Below are 19,561 nucleotides of genomic sequence, written 5' to 3'. Positions count from 1 at the left end.
ATATATATGTACAGTATATATACATACATATATATATATATATATATATATATATATTACATATATACACACACACACATGTATACATACGTATATATATATATATATATATATATATACATATACATATATATATTATATATATTATATATACACACACATACAGTGGGGCAAACAAGTATTTAGTCAGCCACCGATTGTGCAAGTACTCTCACTTAAAATGATGACAGAGGTCTGTAATTTTCATCATAGGTACACTTCAACTGTGAGAGACAGAATGTGAAAAAAAAATCCAGGAATTCACATTGTAGGAATTTAAAACAATTTATTTGTAAATTATGGTGGAAAATAAGTTTTTGGTCAACCATTCAAAGCTCTCACTGATGGAAGGAGGTTTTGGCTCAAAATCTCACGATACATGGCCCCATTCATTCTTTCCTTAACACGGATCAATTGTCCTGTCCCCTTAGCAGAAAAACAGCCCCAAAGCATGATGTTTCCACCCCCATGCTTCACAGTAGGTGTGGTGTTCTTGGGATGCAACTCAGTATTCTTCTTCCTCCAAACACGAAGAGTTGAGTTTATACCAAAAAGTTCTATTTTGGTTTCATCTGACCACATGACATTCTCCCAATCCGCTGCTGTATCATTCATGTATCCATTTTGGTATAAACTCAACTCGTCATGTTTGGAGGAAGAAGAATACTGAGTTGCATATATATATATATATATATATATATATATATATATATATATATATATATTAATAATATATAGACATATACACACGTTTGTATAAATATATGACATAATACTACAATTTAAAACATAGTACTAGCATGTATTGTGCACATGTATGAGGAATAAGATTACCATCTAATACACAAATACATTCGGACATTCTACTCATGTACAAGTATTTATAGATGTAGTCCGTCGTAGTCAGGAAGTAAATTTCAATATATAAATATATGACATAACACTACAATTTAAAACATATACATGACACAGTACTAGCATGTATTGTACATATGTATGAGAAAAAAAATATTACCAAAAAATATAGATTTTTTGTGGAGTATTTTTAGCAAAGGTGGTATGGTCATGACAAAACACTTTATCAGTGTGGCCAAAAACTACAATGCGTGTAGTTTGATGACTGCATTGAGGTAACCATTACCATGATACTTTTGGCCAATGCTATTCTGCATTTGTTGGGACGAACAACTTTTCAAACTGCATTTCTGGTGTAAATACGACTAAGTACCACATGATTGTATCATTTTGCCGATGTGCTGATGATTCCTGGCCTCGGAGGTGAGCTTTTTACTGGCGTTTCTTTTTAGTGCGCAGCTACACGCCGCACAAACACTCTCGGCCGCTTCGGCGCCACTTTGGTCCGTTTATGACGTCTTGCAGGAAAAGTGTCCAAAAAGAGCCCATAAAGAGCAAGAAGATGGAAGATTGAGACGCTGAGATATAACGAAACACTCCTGCAGCACTCGCACAACTACACAACACACTACATACTACACTATATACTACATACTGTAATATATACTACACACTCTCATATATTCTGCAGTACTGACTTTTCTGACAACAACACAACACACTAGATATTACATTCTGTTCTATACTACACACTCTAGTACAGGGGTCACCAACCTTTTTGAAACCAAGAGCTACTTCTTGGGTACTGATTAATGCCAAGGGCTACCAACCAACTTCATACGCACTTAAATAAATTGCCAGAAATTTGCTCAATTTTCCTTTAATAAATAAATCTATATATATAAAAAATGGGTATTTCTTTCTGTCATTCCGTCGTAAATTTTTTCCTTTCATGGAAGGTTTTTTGTAGAGAATAAATGATGAAAAAAACACCTAATTGAACGGTTTAAAAGAGGAAAAAAAGACGAAAAAAATGAAAATTAAATTTTGAAACATAGTTTATCTTCAATTTCGACTCTTTAAAATTCAAAATTCAACCCAAAAAAATTAGGAGAAAAACTAGTTAATTTGAATCTTTTTGAAAACATTAAAAAAATAATTTATGGAACATCATTAGTATTTTTTTCTGATTAAGATTATTTTTAGAATTTTGATGACATGTTTTAAATAGTTTAAAATCCATCCATCCATTTGGGGTCACTGGTGCCTATCTCAGCCACAATCGGGCGGAAGGCGGTGTACACCCTGGACAATTCGCCACCTCATTGCAGAGGTTAAAATCCAAACTGCACTTTGGTAGAATATATAACAAATCGGACCAAGCTATATTTCTAAAAAAGACAAATCATTATTTCTTCTAGATTTTCCAGAACAAAAATTTTAAAAGAAATTCAAAAGACTTTGAAATAAGATTTAAATTTGATTCTCCAGATTTTCTAGATTTGCCAGAATAATTATTTTGAATTTTAATCATAAGTTTCAAGAAATATTTCACAAATATTCTTTGTGGAAAAAACAGAAGCTAAAATGAAGAATTAAATTAAAATGTATGTATTATTCTTTACAATTAAAAAAAAAAAATCACTTGAACATTAATGTAAATTGTCAGGAAAGAAGAGGAAGGAATTTAAAAGGTAAAAAGGTTTATGTGTTTAAAAATCCTGAAATAATTTTTAAAATTGTATTTTTTCTCTAAAATTGTCTTTCTGAAAGTTATAGTAAGCAAAGTAAAAAAAATAAATGAATTTATTTAAACAAGTGAAGACCAAGTCTTGGATTTTTAAATTCTATTTGAGTTTTGTCTCTCTTAGAGTTAAAAATGTAGAGCAAAGCGAGACCAGCTTGCTAGTAAATAAATCACATTTAAAAAATAGAGGAAGCTCACTGGTAAGTGCTGCTATTTGAGCTATTTTTAGAACAGGCCAGCGGGCGACTCATCTGGTCCTTACGGGCTACCTGGTGCCCACGGGCACCGCGTTGGTGACCCCTGCTCTAGTATATACTGCAGTACTGACTTTTCTGACAACTACACAACACACTAGATGTTACAAACTGTATAATATACTGCAGTACTAACTTTTATGGCAACTACACAACACACTATATACTACACACTGTAGTATATACTGTAGTCCATTCCCCTATCTACTCTACTACAAACTGTAGTATATACTGTAGTACAGTGGTCCCCAACCACCGGGCCGTGGCCCGATAGGTACTGGGCCGCAGAATAATTTTTTATTAATTTTTATAAATAAAAAAAATAAAAATAAAAAAAAGAAACTTTTTTTTTTGTTTTTTAATTAAATCAACATAAAAAAACACAATATACACTTACAATTAGTGCACCACCCACAAAAACCTCCCTTTTTCATGACAAAAACTTCCCTTTTTCATGACAAAAAAAAAAAAAAAAGGCTAATTTGACGCTAATTCAGCTCATTACGCTAACTTGTCGTTAATTCAGTTTTTTTCACTAACTTGACGGTAATTCAGTTTATTACGCTAACTTGACACTAATTCAGCTTTTCGCGCTTACTTGACGCTAATTCAGTTTTTCAAGCTAACTTGACCCTAATTCAGCTTTGACGCTAATACAACTTTTCATGCTAATTTGACGCTGATTCAGCTTTTCACGCAAACTTGACAATTTCAGTTTTTCACGCTAACTTGTCGTTAAATTATTCTTTTACGCTAACTTGACGCTAATTCAGCTTATTACGCTAACTTGTCGTTAATTCAGTTCTTTTCGCTAAGTTGACGGTAATTCAACTTATTACGCTAACTTGTCGTTAATTCAGTTTTTTTTTGCTAAATTGACGGTAATTCAACTTATTACGCTAACTTGACGCTAATTCAGTTTTTCAAGCTAACTTGACCCTAATTCAGCTTTGACGCTAATACAACTTTTCATGCTAATTTGACGCTAATTCAGCTTTTCACGGAAACTTGACTATTTCAGTTTTTCACGCTAACTTGTCGTTAAATTATTCTTTTACGCTAACTTGACGCTAATTCAGCTTATTACGCTAACTTGTCGTTAATTCAGTTCTTTTCGCTAAGTTGACGGTAATTCAACTTATTACGCTAACTTGTCGTTAATTCAGTTTTTTTTTGCTAAATTGACGGTAATTCAACTTATTACGCTAACTTGACGCTAATTCAGCTTTTCGCGCTAACTTGACGCTAACTCAGCTATTTGCGCTAACTTGAGGCTAATTCAGTTTTTCTCACTTACTTGACGCTAATTCAGATTTTCGTGCTAACTTGACGCAACTCAGTTTTTCTTGCTTACTTGACGCTAATTCAGCTTTTCGCACTAACTTGATGCTAATTCTGTTTTTCAAACTAACTTGACAGTAATTCAGCTTTTCACTCTAGAATAGAATAGATAGAATAGAATAGAAAGTACTTTATTGATCCCTGGGGGAAATTCAGCACCACAGTTCGCTCACAATAGACAATAATAATAATAAATATATAACATATATTATATATATAATATATGAATAATGTAAATATATTCTACATTTAAGTGCAGTCAAGAAGGAACATATGCATTATACAGTCTGATGGCTGTCTGTATGAAGGACCTCCTGTGTCGTTCCGTGTTACATTTTGGGAGTCTGAGCCTTCCACTGAACGTGCTCATTCTCCCCACAAGGTCCGAGTGTAGTGGGTGGGAGGTGTTGTCCATAATAGTTAGAAGTTTTGCTAGACTTCTCCTCTCTGACACCACCGCCAGAGTCCAGCTCCACTCCCACCATGTTATTGGCCTTCTGTACCAACTTGTCCAGTCTGTTTGTGTCCCTCACTCTCGGCCCGCTGCCCCAGCAAGCCACGGCGTACAAGAAGGTGCTCGCCACCACCGACTCGTAGAACATCTTCAACATCTTTGTACAGACGTTGAAGGATCCTAGCCTCCTAAGGAAGTAGAGGCGGCTCTTCTCTAACTTGACGCTAATTCAATTTCTCACGCTAACTTGAAGCTAAATCAGCTTTTTGCACTAACTTGGCGCTAATTAAATTTCTCACATTAACTTGAAGCTAAATCAGCTTTTCATGCTTAATTGATGCAAATTCAGCTTTTTACATTAACTTTATGCTAGTTCAGTATTTCACGCTAACTTGATGCTAATTTAGTTTGTCATGCTAACTTAACGCTAATTCAGTATTTGACGCTTATATGATACTAATTCATCTTTTAGTGCTAACCTGATGCTGATCCAGCTTTTTACACTAACTTAACGCTAATTCAGCTTTTTGCGCTAACTTGTTGCTAATTCAGCTTTTCACGCTAACTTGTCGTTAACTCAGCTTTTCACGCTTATTTCACGCTAATTCAGATTTTCGTGCTAACTTGACGCAATACAGTTTCTCTTGCTCACTTGATGCAAATTCAGCTTTTCGCGCTAACTTGACAGTAATTCAGCTTTTCACTCTAACTTGACGCTAATTCAATTTCTCACTCTAACTTGAAGATAAATCAGCTTTTAGCGCTAACTTGACACTAATTAAATTTCTCATGCTAACTTGAAGCTAAATCAGCTTTTCACACTTAATTGATGCAAATTCAGCTTTTCACATTAACTTTATGCTAGTTCAGTATTTCACGCTAACTTGACGCTAATTTAGCTTGTCATGCTAACTTAACGCTAATTCAGTATTTCATGTTTACATGACGCTAATTCAGCTTTTCGTGCTAACCTGATGCTGATCCAGCTTTTTACACTAACTTAACGCTAATTCAGCTTTTTGCGCTAACTTATTGCTAATTCAGCTTTTCACGCTAACTTGTCGTTAACTCAGCTTTTCACGCTTACTTGACGCTAATTCAGATTTTCGTGCTAACTTGACGCAATTCAGTTTTTCTTGCTTACTTGAATGCAAATTCAGCTTTTTGCGCTAACTTGATGCTAATTCAGCTTTTCAAACTAACTTGACAGTAATTCAGCTTTTCACTCTAACTTGACGCTAATTCAATTCCTCACGCTAACTAAAAGTAAATCAGGTTTTTGCTCTAACTTGACGCTAATTAAATTTTTCACGCTAACTTGAAGCTAAATCAGCTTTTCACGCTTAATTGATGCAAATTCAGCTTTTCACATTAACTTTATGCTATTTCAGTATTTCACGCTAACTTGACGCTAATTTAGCTTGTCATGCTAACTTAACGCTAATTCAGTATTTCACGCTTACATGACGCTAATTCAGCTTTTCGTGCTAACCTGATGCTGATCCGTCTTTTTACATTAACTTAACGCTAATTCAGCTTTTTGCGCTAACTTGTTGCTAATTCAGCTTTTCACGCTACTCAGCGTTTCACGCTTACTTGACGCTATTCAGTTTTTCCAGCAAGCTTGACTTTAATTCAGCTTTACACGCTAACTTGTCGCCAATTCAATTTTTTTACGCTAACTTGACGCTAATTCCGCTTATGATGCTATCTTGCCGCCAATTCAGCTTTTCACGCTAATTTGACGCTAATACATCTTTTCATGCTAACGTGTCGCTGATTGCTTTGTCACGCTGAACATTGGGAGTCTTTAGCTGAGGTTTGATCGTCAAAGAAATGACGACCTGGCCTTTTTGCTTCTTTCCTTCTTGTGCGGATGTCTGGCGCATTGACGTCACATGCGACGCCTCCCTGATTGCGGCATTGTCTCAGGGTGGCCTGAGGAGCAGGCGCCGTTGGAGTCGCGGGGGTGAACGTCACCCGGGAGAGAAAGCACTCGGCAAAGTTTGAGCGCGGCAGACAAGGAGGATGAAAATGAGGAGCGTCCATCTTGGCGGCGCCCGCGAGTGTCCTTGTGGTTGAGGAGGCTCCTCAGGGCTCATCAGTCGCCGTGACAACCGTCATCAGCATTGACGGTGACATCATCTTTGAGGGAAATGTTCACTTTGTGCTTTTGTTTGGCACCAAAGTGGTTGAGCTCCTGCAGAGTTCCCAATCTCTGGCAGATGGACTCTGATATTGTGGGCCATAAATAAAAGAAGAAAGTTCTCTCCGTCTCCACTCAAGCAGTCAAGTGACACCGATTGCTCCTCTTGCGGCCTCAAAAACACCCAAGTCGCCACAAAATCTAATGTTTTATCCCACTGCCGCCATATTTTACCATCCAACACTGTTTTGTTACATGAATGCTCCAAAAGTCTGTATTTTATCATTTGTATGCAACACGTCTAATCTAATCTAATCAAACATGTACCTTTTCTACATTTTATCATAACAAGGCAAACGTTTGCCACTAAAATGCAGTTTTATAGCACTTAAGTGTTACACTGATCCATAAAGTGCAGTCATTTGTCTAGAATTGCATCATCTTTCCATTTAAGTCCCAAATTGTTCAGTAACAACGTTCATATTTGCTACAGAGACATATTGACATGATGCATCACATGAATAAACTTGCAATAATTGCACCATAAAAAGACGTGCATTTGGGTGCATCATGACGCTAATTCAGCTTTTCACGCTAACTGGACGCTAATTCACCTTTTCACTTTAACGTGAGGCTAATTCGGCTTTTCCCGCTAACTTGAAACTATTTCACCTCTCATTTTAACGTGACGCTGATTCGGCTTTTCACGCTAACTTGACGTTAATTCAGATTTTCTCGCTAATTTGACACTAATTCAGCATTTCACGCTGACTTCATGCTAGTTCATCTTTTCACGTTAACTTGAAGCTAATTCAGCTTTTGAGGCAAACATGACGTTAATTCAGCTTTTCACTTTAACATGACGCTAATTCATCTTTTCACGCTGACTTGCAGTAATTTGGCTTTTCACGCAAACTTCTCACTAATTCACATTTTTACGCTAACTTGATGCTAATCCATCTTTTTACGCTAACTTGATGCTAAATCCCCTTTTCCCGCTAACTTGACACAAATTCAGCTTTCATGCTAACTTGACGCTAATTCAGCTTTTGATGCTAATTCAGCTCTTCAAGCTAACTTGACGCTAATTCAGCTTTTCACTTTAATGTGACGCTAATTTGGCTTTTCACGCTAACTAGACGCTAATTCAGATTTTCTCGTTAACTTGACACTAATTCAGCTTTTCACGCTAACTTGACGCTAATTAATCTTTTCACGCTAACTTGATGCTTATTCAGCTTTTGAAGCTAACATGACTTTAATTCAGCTTTTCACTTTAACATGATGCTAATTCATCTTTTCACGCTGACATGATGCTAATTAGTCTTTTCACGCTAACTTGACGCTAATTCAGATTTTCACGTCAACTTCTCGCTAGTTCACATATTCTCACTAACTTCATGCTAATTCAGCTTTTTACTCTAACTTGATGCTAATTCAGCTTCTCATGCTAACTTGACACTATTTCAGATTTTCACGCTAACTTGACGCTAATTCAGCTTTTCAGCTAACTTGACACTAATTCAGTTTCTCACGCTAACTTGTCACTAAGTCAGTTTTTCGCACTAATTTGTTGCTTATTCAGTTTTTTACGCTAACTTGTCGCTAATTCAGGTTTTGGTGCTATTTCTTGCAGAAACATTTTGACATGGTGCATCACACAAATAAACTTGCAACAATTACGCCATAAAAAAACGTGCATTTTGCCTATTGTACTATAACAAAGGTGCCATTGGATAAATTAATGTTCTAGATTAAAAAGGATACAAATGATGTTATTTGCTATTTATTTCCATATCACAACACTTCTACAGCTGCCCAAAAAATATTTCTTCTCACAAAAAAAAAGAGATATTCAGTCATAAAATGCAACATTTCCTTATTTTTCAGTAGCTACGTGCAAAATTGGTTTGGGGGGTCACGCTGATGTGATGTAACATTTTTGACTAAATACTGTATACAGCTTGTATATAATACAACATTTTGTGCTATATATATATATATATATATATATATATATATATATATATATATATATATATATATATATATATATATATATATATATATATATATATATATCCACTATTTAATATGATCTTGTTGTAGTATAAAATATTATGTTTTTGTTGCTTAAAATACCATATTTTTGTAGCGTATAGTACACTGGAATATGATTGTTATTTTTGTAGTATACAAAACACCCCAATAGGGACAAGTGGTAGAAATGGATGGATGGATGGACGATACTAATACTAATATTATAATATATATATATATATATATATATATACATATATATATATATATATATATATATATATATATATATATATATATATATATATATATATATATGTATATATATATATATATATATATATATATATATATATATACACATACATACAAACCCTGTTTCCATATGAGTTGGGAAATTGTGTTAGAGGTAAATAAAAACAGAAAACAATTATTTGCAAATCCTTTACAACTCATTTTCAATTGAATGCACTACAAAAACAAGATATTTGATGTTCTTACTCATAAACTTATTTTTTTTTGCAAATAATAATTAACTTAGAATTTCATGGCTGCAACATGTGCCAAAGTAGTTGGGAAAGGGCATGTTCACCTCTGTCTTACATCACCTTTTCTTTCAACAACACTCAATAAATGTTTGGGAACTGAGGAAACTAATTGTTGAAGATTTGAAAGGGGAATTCTTTCCCATTCTTGCTTGATGTGGAGCTTTAGTCGTTCAACAATCCGGGGTCTCCGCTGTCGTATTTTACGCTGAATAATGCGCCACACATTTTCGATGGGAGACAGGTCTGGACTGCAGGCTGGCCAGGAAAGTACCCGCACTCTTTTACTACGAAACCACGCTGTTATAACACGTGGCTTGGCATTGTCTTGCTGAAATAAGCAGGGGCATTCATGATAACGTTGCTTGGACGACAACATATGTTGCTCCAAAACCTGTATGGACCTTTCAGCATTAATGGTGCCTTCACAGATGTGTAAGTTACCCATGCCTTGGGCACTAATACACCCCATACCATCACAGATGCTGGCTTTTGAACTTTGCGTGGCGAAGTTGGTAGAGTGGCTATGCCAGCAATCTGAGGGTTGCTGGTTCAATCCCCACCTTCTACCATCCTAGTAACGTCCGTGGTGTCCTTGGGCAAGACATTTCACCCTTGCTCCAGAAGGGTCCTGGTGAGCGCCTTGCATGGCAGCTTCCGCCATCAGTGTGTGAATGTGTGTGTGATTGGGCGAGTGTGGAAATACTGTCAAAGCGCTTTGGGCTCCTTAAAAAGGGGTAGAAAAGCGCTATACAAGTACAACCCATTTACCATTTGCGCCTATAACAATCTGGATGGTTATTTTCCTCTTTGTTCCGGAGGACCCCATGTCCACAGTTTCCAAATATAATTTGAAACATGGACTCGTCAGACCACAGAACACTTTTTCACTACGCATCAGTCCATCTTGGATGAGCTCGGGCCCAGCCAAGCCAGCGGCGTTCCTGGGTGTTGGTAATAAATGGGTTTGGCTTTGCATAGCAGAGTTTTAACTTGCACTTACAGATGTAGCAACCAACTGTAGTTACTGACAGTGATTTTATGAAGAGTTCCCGAGCCCATGTGGTGATATCCTTTACACACTGACCTTTGATCCCTGCGGGATCAAAGGTCCATGATATCGTCGCTTACGTGCAGTGATTTCTTCAGATTCTCTGAACCTTTTGATGATTTTACGGACCGTGGATGGTAAAATCCCTAAATTCCTTGCAATAGCTCGTTGAGAAATGTTCTAAAACTGTTTGACAATTTGCTTACAAATTGGTTACCTTCACCCCATCCTTGTTTGTGAATTACTTAGCATTTCATGGAAGCTGTTTTTATACCCAATCATAGCACCCACCTGTTCCCCATTAGCCTGCACACCTGTGGGATGTTCCAAATAAGTGTTTGATGAGCATTTTTCAACTTTATCAGTATTTATTGCCACCTTTCCCAACTTCTTTTTCACGTGTTGCTGGCATCAAATTCTAAAGTTGATGATTATTTGAAAAAAAATGTTTATCAGTTTGAACATCAGTTGAAAAGGATTTGCAAATCATTGTATTCCGTTTATATTTACATCTAACGAAATTTCCCAACTCATATGTAAACGGGGTTTGTACACACAAGGATTCAAGGTGACTTTTTTGTTACATGTGCACATGTACGGTACGAAAATTTGGACCCAGGTTTTGGAAGTTACAGTTACAGTCAGCAAGCGCACCTTCTCACACACGTCAAAAACTGTCACGCCATACGCCCTCGCTGAGCAGAGAGGTAGCAGCATGGGTAACATTAGCTGTGGTGCGAGCGGTAATACGAGAGAAAGAAGGTGCGAATCTGCTAACAAATGAAGGAAGAATTAATTCCCAAGAAAAACAGCAGGGGGTCCATCGTCTGGCGGTGGTTTGGCTTCAAGTGGGAATATGTCGAACAGACAACCGTAATTTGTCAAGTGTGGGGCAAAAGTGTTGCTACAAAAAGTAGTATTACTGCTAATATGTAGCATCATTTGAAAAGTCACCTGCTAGAGAATAAAGAGTGCTTACTCCACATGTCAACACGGCCACATCATCAAAATGCTGAGGCAAACATTTCCACATCAACACCGTATGAAAAAAATAGTGAACAACAAAAGGAGATAATGTCCGCAGTGACCTACCACATAGCGAAAGACGAACACTATTTAAATTCCTATTATGCAGCTCATTTTTATTTGACAGTCATTGAAATATCTTGTGTGACGTCATGCAGAAAAGTGCACTTTATCTGTTGTAAACTATTGTAGTGGCGTTCTGTGCAAAAAGTGCACTTTATTTTAGTGTTGTTTTGGTATGTCATCTTAGTGACATCATGCACAAAAGTGCACTAATAGCTTGTTTTGAAATGTCTTTGACAATCTTGCACTTTCCGTTTTTGAAATGACATGAATGTTATTTCCACTGCTTAATAACAGTTTGATAAATACACTTTTGGTCAATTGACTTAGTTGTGATTTCCCTCTCTGCATGAACGTTTAAAATGAGCATATATTAATGCAGTATGAACAAGAATGTTTTAATGTAGACACATAGAATGATCTTACTGCTGTGATTGTATGCATCAAGTGGTCATTCAAGGCTAAGGCAAAATATTGAGATATATATCGTGCATCGCAATATGGCCTAAATATATCTAGATAGCAAAAAAAGGCCATATCGCCCAGGCGCCCTATAGCATAGCTCACCAAGTATCAAGAACAACAGTAATAAATAATAACTATGATATTTTTGCAGTACAAAATATATTTTGCTGTTTATATAATCAGAATATAATATACTCTTTTTTAGTATATAATGTTATTTTGTAGGGATATTTTTGAGTATATAATATGATATTTTCATAGTATATAATTGTATTTTGGTAGGGATATTTTTGAGTATATAATAAGATATTTTTGTAGTAATACATAATATATTTTGCAGTACATATGGTCAGTATAATATATTCTACTATAACATTACATACTACTATTTGTAGTATGTAATGTTTTTGCAGTGATATTTTTGAGCATATAATTTTTTTTTGTAGTATAGCTCATTAAGGAAAACTGTATTAAATAATAAATATAATATTTTTGCAGCATATAATAGTATCTTTTTGTAGTACAAAACAACATATTTTCGTAGTTCAGGGTGTTATTTTTGCAGTATAAATACATATTTTTGTAGTATATATTCAGAATGCAATACATTTTTGCAGTGTATAATGTCTTATTTACATAGTATAAAATATATTTTGTAGTGTTTATTTTCAGTATATAATGTGATGTTTTAGAGCATAAAATATGAAATTTTGAAGCATATAGGTCGGTACATAATATATTATTTTTCTATTATATAATTTTATTTTGTAGGGATATTTTTGAGTATATAACATGATATTTGTGTCGTATCTCTCACCAAGTATCAAGAACAACAATAATAAATAATAACTATGATATTTCTGTAGTATAAAATATATAATGTGCTCTTTTTTAGTATGTAATGTTATTTTGTAGGGATATTTTTGAGTATACAGTATATTTTTTTTGTATAAAATGTTATTTTGGTAGGGATATTTTTGAATATATAATATGATATTCTTGTAGTAATACATACGATATTTTGCAGTATGTATGGTCAGTATATCATATACTACATTTGTAGTGTATAATGTTATTTTTGTAGGGATATTTTTGAGTATATAATATTTTCTTTGTAGTATAGCTTACAAAGTATTAGGGAAAACAGTAATAAATATAATATTTTTGCAGCATATAATAGTATCTTTTTGTAGTACAAAATAACATATTTTCGTAGTTCAGGGTGTTATTTTTGCAGTATAGATACATATTTTTGTAGTATATATTCAGAATGCAATACATTTTTGCAGTATATAATGTCTTATTTACATAGTATAAAATATATTTTGTAGTGTATATATTCAGTGTATAATGTGATGTTTTGTAGCATAACATATGGCATTTTGAAGCATATATAGGTCAATATGTAATATATTATTTTTCTATTATATAATTTTATTTTTTTAGGGATATTTTTGAGTGTATAACATGATATTTGTGTCGTATCTCTCACCAAGTATCAAGAACAAAAGTAATAAATAATAACTATGATATTTCTGTAGTATAAAATATATAATATTCTCTTTTTTAGCATGTAATGTTATTTTATAGGGATATTTTTGAGTATACAGTATAATATATTTTGTAGTATATAATGTTATTTTGGTAGGGATATTTTCGAATATATAATATGATATTCTTGTAGTAATACATAAGATATTTTGCAGTATATATGGTCAGTATATCATATACTACACTTGTAGTATATAATGTTATTTTTGTAGGGATATTTTTGAGTATATATTTTCTTTGTAGTATAGCTTACAAAGTATCAGGGAAAACAGTAATAGATATAATATTTTTGGAGCCTAAAATATTATCTTTTTGTAGAACAAAATATTTTCGTAGTTAAGGGTGTTATTTTTGCAGTATAAATACATATTTTTGTAGTATATATTCAGAATGCTATACATTTTTGCAGTGTATAATGTCTTTCTTACATTGTATAAAATATATTTTGTAGTGTATATATTCAGTGTATAATATGATATTTTGTAGCATACATGGTCAGTACCATCCATCCATCCATCCATTTTCTACTGCTTATTCCCTTTCGGGGTCGCGGGGGGCGCTGGCGCCTATCTCAGCTACAATCGGGCAGAAGGCGGGGTACACCCTGGACAAGTTGCCACCTCATCTCAGGGCCAACACAGATAGACAGACAACATTCACACACTAGGGCCAATTTTTAGTGTTGCCAATCAATCTATCCCCAGGTGCATGTCTTTGGAAGTGGGAGGAAGCCGGAGTACCCGGAGGGAACCCACGCATTCACGGGGAGAACATGCAAACTCCACACAGAAAGATCCCGAGCCTGGATTTGAACCCAGGACTGCAGGACCTTCGTATTGTGAGGCAGACGCACTAACCCCTCTGCCACCGTGAAGCCCCACATGGTCAGTACGTAATGTATTATTTTTGTAGTATATAATGTTATTTTTGTAGGGATGTTTTTGAGTATATATTTGTGCTATTTGTGTAGTATAGAATATATGGTTGTAGTATATTATACTTTATATTGTGTAGTGTCTATATTCAGTATACAGTGCTAGTACACTGTATTTATTGAGTACATGCAGTAGTATGATGTTTTGGAGCATCAGATCAGCGTATTTACAGTACGATGGGAGACTATTTCACTTGAATCTTTTATTCCCTGAGGTCAACATGTGTTTCTATGGCGATAGCTCCCTCCCAGCAGCGGCATATTCAATATAATAAATACATATTCCACGTCTTTGTAGTCAATTTCCTGCACTTTGCCTTTCTTATTTGTCCTCGTCGTCTTGAAAGCTGCACAAAATGTCTTGTTGCGATACAAGTGCGTCCAAAAGAAAAAAAATGGTGTCGAATACACACAAACGAATGGAAACCTCAAACACTACAAGGCCTTGCAAAAAAACTTACACACATGATATATTCTATATTTTATGATGAAATTTGCCAGGTAATATGTAAATTTCCTCCAATAGACACACAATGTTCTTCTATTTTATTCAGGTAATTGACAAAAGGGAGCAGCTACACAACAGCGAAGCACACAATAGCACACAAGTTAGACATAGGCAATAAGTGCCCTTTGTTGAACAATATTGACATTTGTCAATATAAACCAGTATCAAATAATTACAGTTGCATACTACTTGCACATACAAAGTCCCCAGTAACAAATGTGTCCGCATCATTCAACGCACTCATGACCTTAACTTCACAGGTCATTAGTGTAGTAAAAGCAAATTACCGCTCCACTTCGGAAGCACACATCTGTCATTGAATTTGTGTGCCGATACCAAACCTGATCAATATCGGTATCGGCCAAAACTCCAGTATCCGTAATAAAAAAAACATACTTAAATAATAATGAATAAACACATGGGATCATATAATTTGACGATACTGTAAGCTGTAGGTTGGATATAGTTATGAATTTGATTACAATCAAGAGTAAGGATACTAATTCAGTGTTAATACAAACCCCTGTTTCCATATGAGTTGGGAAATTGTTAGATGTAAATATAAACGGAATACAATGATTTGCAAATCCTTTTCAAGCCATATTCAATTGAATGTACTACAAAGACAAGATATTAGATGTTCAAACTCATAAACTTTTTTTTTTTTTTGCAAATAATAATTAACTTAGAATTTCATGGCTGCAACACGTGCCAAAGTAGTTGGGAAAAGGCATGTTCACCACTGTGTCACATCACCTTTTCTTTTAACTACACTCAATAAACGTTTGGGAACTGAGGAAACTAATTGTTGAAGCTTTGAAAGTGGAATTCTTTCTATTTCTTGTTTTATGTAGAGCTTCAATGGTTCAACAGCCTGGGTTCTCCGCTGCCATATATTACCTTTCATAATCCGCCACACATTTTCGATGCGAGACAGGTCTGGACTAAAGGCGGGCCAGGAAAGTACCCGCATTATTTTTTCACGAAGCCTTGTTGTTGTAACACGTGCTAAATGTAGCTTGGCATTGTCTTGCTGAAATAAGCAGGGGCGTCCATGAAAAAGACAATGCTTATATGGCAGCATATGTTGTTCCAAAACCTGTATGTACCTTTCAGCATTAATGGTGCCTTCACAGATGTGTAAGTTACCCATGCCTTGGGCACTAATGTACCCCCATACCATCACAGATTCTGGATTTTTTAACTTTGCGTGATAACAGTCTGGATGGTTATGTTCCCCTTTGATCCGGATGACACAATGTCGAATATTTCCAAAAACAATTTGAAATGTGGACTCGTCTGACCACAGAACACCTTTCCACTTTGCATCAGTCCATCTTAGATGATCTTGGGCCCAGAGAAGCCGGCGGCCTTTCTGGATGATGTTGATAAATGGCTTTCACTTTGCATAGTAGAGCTTTAACTTGCACTTACAGATGTAGTGACAAACTGTATTTAGTGACAGTTGTTTTCTGAAGTGTTCCTGAGCCCATGTGGTGATATCCTTTAGAGGTTGATGTCAGTTTTTGATACAGTGCCGTCTGAGGGATCAAAGGTCACGATCATTCAATGTTGGTTTCCGGCCATGCTGCTTACGTGGAGTGATTTCTCCAGATTCTCTGAACCTTTTGATGATATTATGGACCATAGATGTTGAAATCCCTAAATTTCTTGCAATTGCACTTTGAGAAACGTTGTTCTTAAATTGTTTGACTATTTGCTCACGCCGTTATGGACAAATGGGTGTACCTCGGCCCATCCTTTCTTGTGAAAGACTGAGCATTGTTTGGGAAGCTGTTTTTATACCCAATAATGGCACTCACCTAGGGGTGTAACGGTACACAAAAATTTCGGTTCAGTACGTACCTTGGTTTAGATGTCATGGTTCGGTTAATTTTTGGTACAGTAAGAAAACATTAAAATATAAATTTTGGGGTTATTTATTTACCTAATTTGTAAACAATGGCTTTATCCTTTTAACATTGGGAACACTATAATTATTTTGCCCACGTTAATCCACATTAAACTGCCTCAAGTTGTTGCTTTGATTAAATGACAAAACGTTTCTTCTACATTTAAAACGTGCGACATTAAACAATTTCAAGTCAACTCATCATGCTTAATTTATTACAGCATTTGGGAAGCTTGTAGTTGACTTTTATTATGTAAATGTTATATTTTCATCAACATGTGATAGCAGGGACCCTGTCATTCAAAACTAGGCTGCGACATTACTAATGATTAATGTAACTATAGCTGAAAAAATTGTAAAATAGCAATAGGAGAAACCATTCATCCCTGAACACCATTGAGTGAGGGCTTTGTATGCAACAAAATCGGAACACACATAATGTTACGCTATTTGCTTAATACAATACTCTCTAAAAATAACAATAAAGTTGCTCAGTCGGCAAAACGGATGCCTCCTGCTACGTCCTCTTATTCTCTGGCAGACCGGGCATGTTTAGAAATTTATTTGTGGGGGTCGAACATTGGAAAAACATCCCCAAATCCCCACCTAGTACCAACCACGTCACGTCCGTTGTGTCCTGAGCAAGACACTTCACCCTTGCTCCTGATGGGTGCTGGTTAGCGCCTTGCATGGCAGCTCCCTCCATCAGTGTGTGAATGGGTAAATGTGGAAGTAGTGTCAAAACGCTTTGAGTACCTTGAAGGTAGAAAAGCGCTATACAAGTACAACCCATTTATCATTTATCATTTATAAGTAACCGAAGGTGGAACCTTAAGAAACACCACTAGTAGAACCAACTCAAGATGGAACCTTGAGGAACACCACTAGTAGAACTAACATAACGTGGAACCTTGAGGAACAACACTACTGTAGTAGAACTAACCTAAGGTGGAACCTTGAGGAACACCACATGTAGAACTAACATAAGATGGAACCTTGAGGAACAACACTAGTAGAACTAACCTAAGATGGAACCTTAAGGAACAACACTAGCAGAACTAACTTAAGGTGGAACCTTGAGGAACACCACAGGTAGAACTAACCTTAATGGAACCTTGAGGAACACCATTAGTAAAACTAACCTAAGATGGAACCTTGAGGGACACCATTAGTCGAACTAACCTAAGGTGGAACATTAAGGAACACCACTAGCAGAACTAACCTATGGTGGAATCTTGAGGAACGACACTAGTAAAACTAACCTAAGATGGAACCTTGAGGGACACCATTAGTCGAACTAACCTAAGGTGGAACATTAAGGAACACCACTAGCAGAACTAACCTATGGTGGAATCTTGAGGAACGACACTAGTAAAACTAACCTAAGATGGAACCTTGAGGAACAACACTAGTAGAACTAACCTTAAATGGAACCTTAAGGAACAACACTAGTAGAACTAACCTAATGCGGAACCTTGAAGAACACCACATATAGAACTAACCTAAGAAGGAACCTTGAGGAACACCATTAGTAGAACTAACCTAAGATGGAACCTTGAGGGACACCATTAGTAGAACTAACCAAAGGTGGAACCTTGAGGAACACCACATGTAGAACTAACATAAGGTGGAACCTTTAGGAACAACACTAGTAGAACTAACCTAAGATGGAAACTTGAGGAGCAACACTAGCAGAACTAACTTAAGGTGGAACCTTTAGGAACACCACATGTAGAACTAACCTAAGACGGAACCTTGAAGAACACTATTAGTAGAACTAACCAACGATGGAACCTTAAGGGACACCATTAGTAGAACTAACCAAAGGTGGAACCTTAAGGAACACCACTAGTAGAACTGACCTATGGTGGAACCTTGAGGAACGACACTAGTAGAACTAACCTAAGATAGAACCTTGAGGAACAACACTAGTAGAACTAACCTTAAATGGAACCTTAAGGAACAACACTAGTAGAACTAACGTAATGCGGAACCTTGAAGAACACCACATGTAGAACTAACCTAAGAAGGAACCTTGAGAAACACCATTAGTAAAACTAACTTAAGATGGAACCTTGAGGGACACCATTAGTAGAACTAACCTAAGGTCGAACCTTGAGGAACAACACTAGTAGAACTAACCTAAGATGGAACCTTGAAGGACACCAATAGTAGAACTAACCTATGGTGGAACCTTGAGGAATGACACTAGTAGAACTAACCTTAAATGGAAGCTTAGGGAACAACACTAACCTAAGGTGGAACTTTAAGGAACAACACTAGTAGAACTAACCTATGGTGGAACCCTGAGGAACACCACTAGTATAAGTGTGTGACAATCCTTGGCACTTTAACTAAGTCGGCAACACTGATGCCTCTTGGTAAGTCTGCTTTTTCCCTGGCAGATTAATTGTGTGTAAAAGCGGCACCACATTTTATTCGTGGGAGTCCAAACAACGACATCAACGATGGCAAAAATGCCTTTTTTGTGGTAACATTTCGCGGTTTGCCTCCTTTTGAAGCAACTCGTTCGCAGTGCCCCCACTTTAATGAAGACATAGTTCAAAGCCCCGGTAAGTGTTAAATTGAGGTTGTAGTCAGAGCTCTCCCCCTCCTGGTGGGTGGGAGCA

The sequence above is a fragment of the Nerophis ophidion genome, linkage group LG19 (genome assembly GCF_033978795.1).
Source record: "Nerophis ophidion isolate RoL-2023_Sa linkage group LG19, RoL_Noph_v1.0, whole genome shotgun sequence".
Lineage (NCBI taxonomy): Eukaryota > Metazoa > Chordata > Actinopteri > Syngnathiformes > Syngnathidae > Nerophis > Nerophis ophidion.
Note: the sequence above shows the minus strand (reverse complement) of the source record.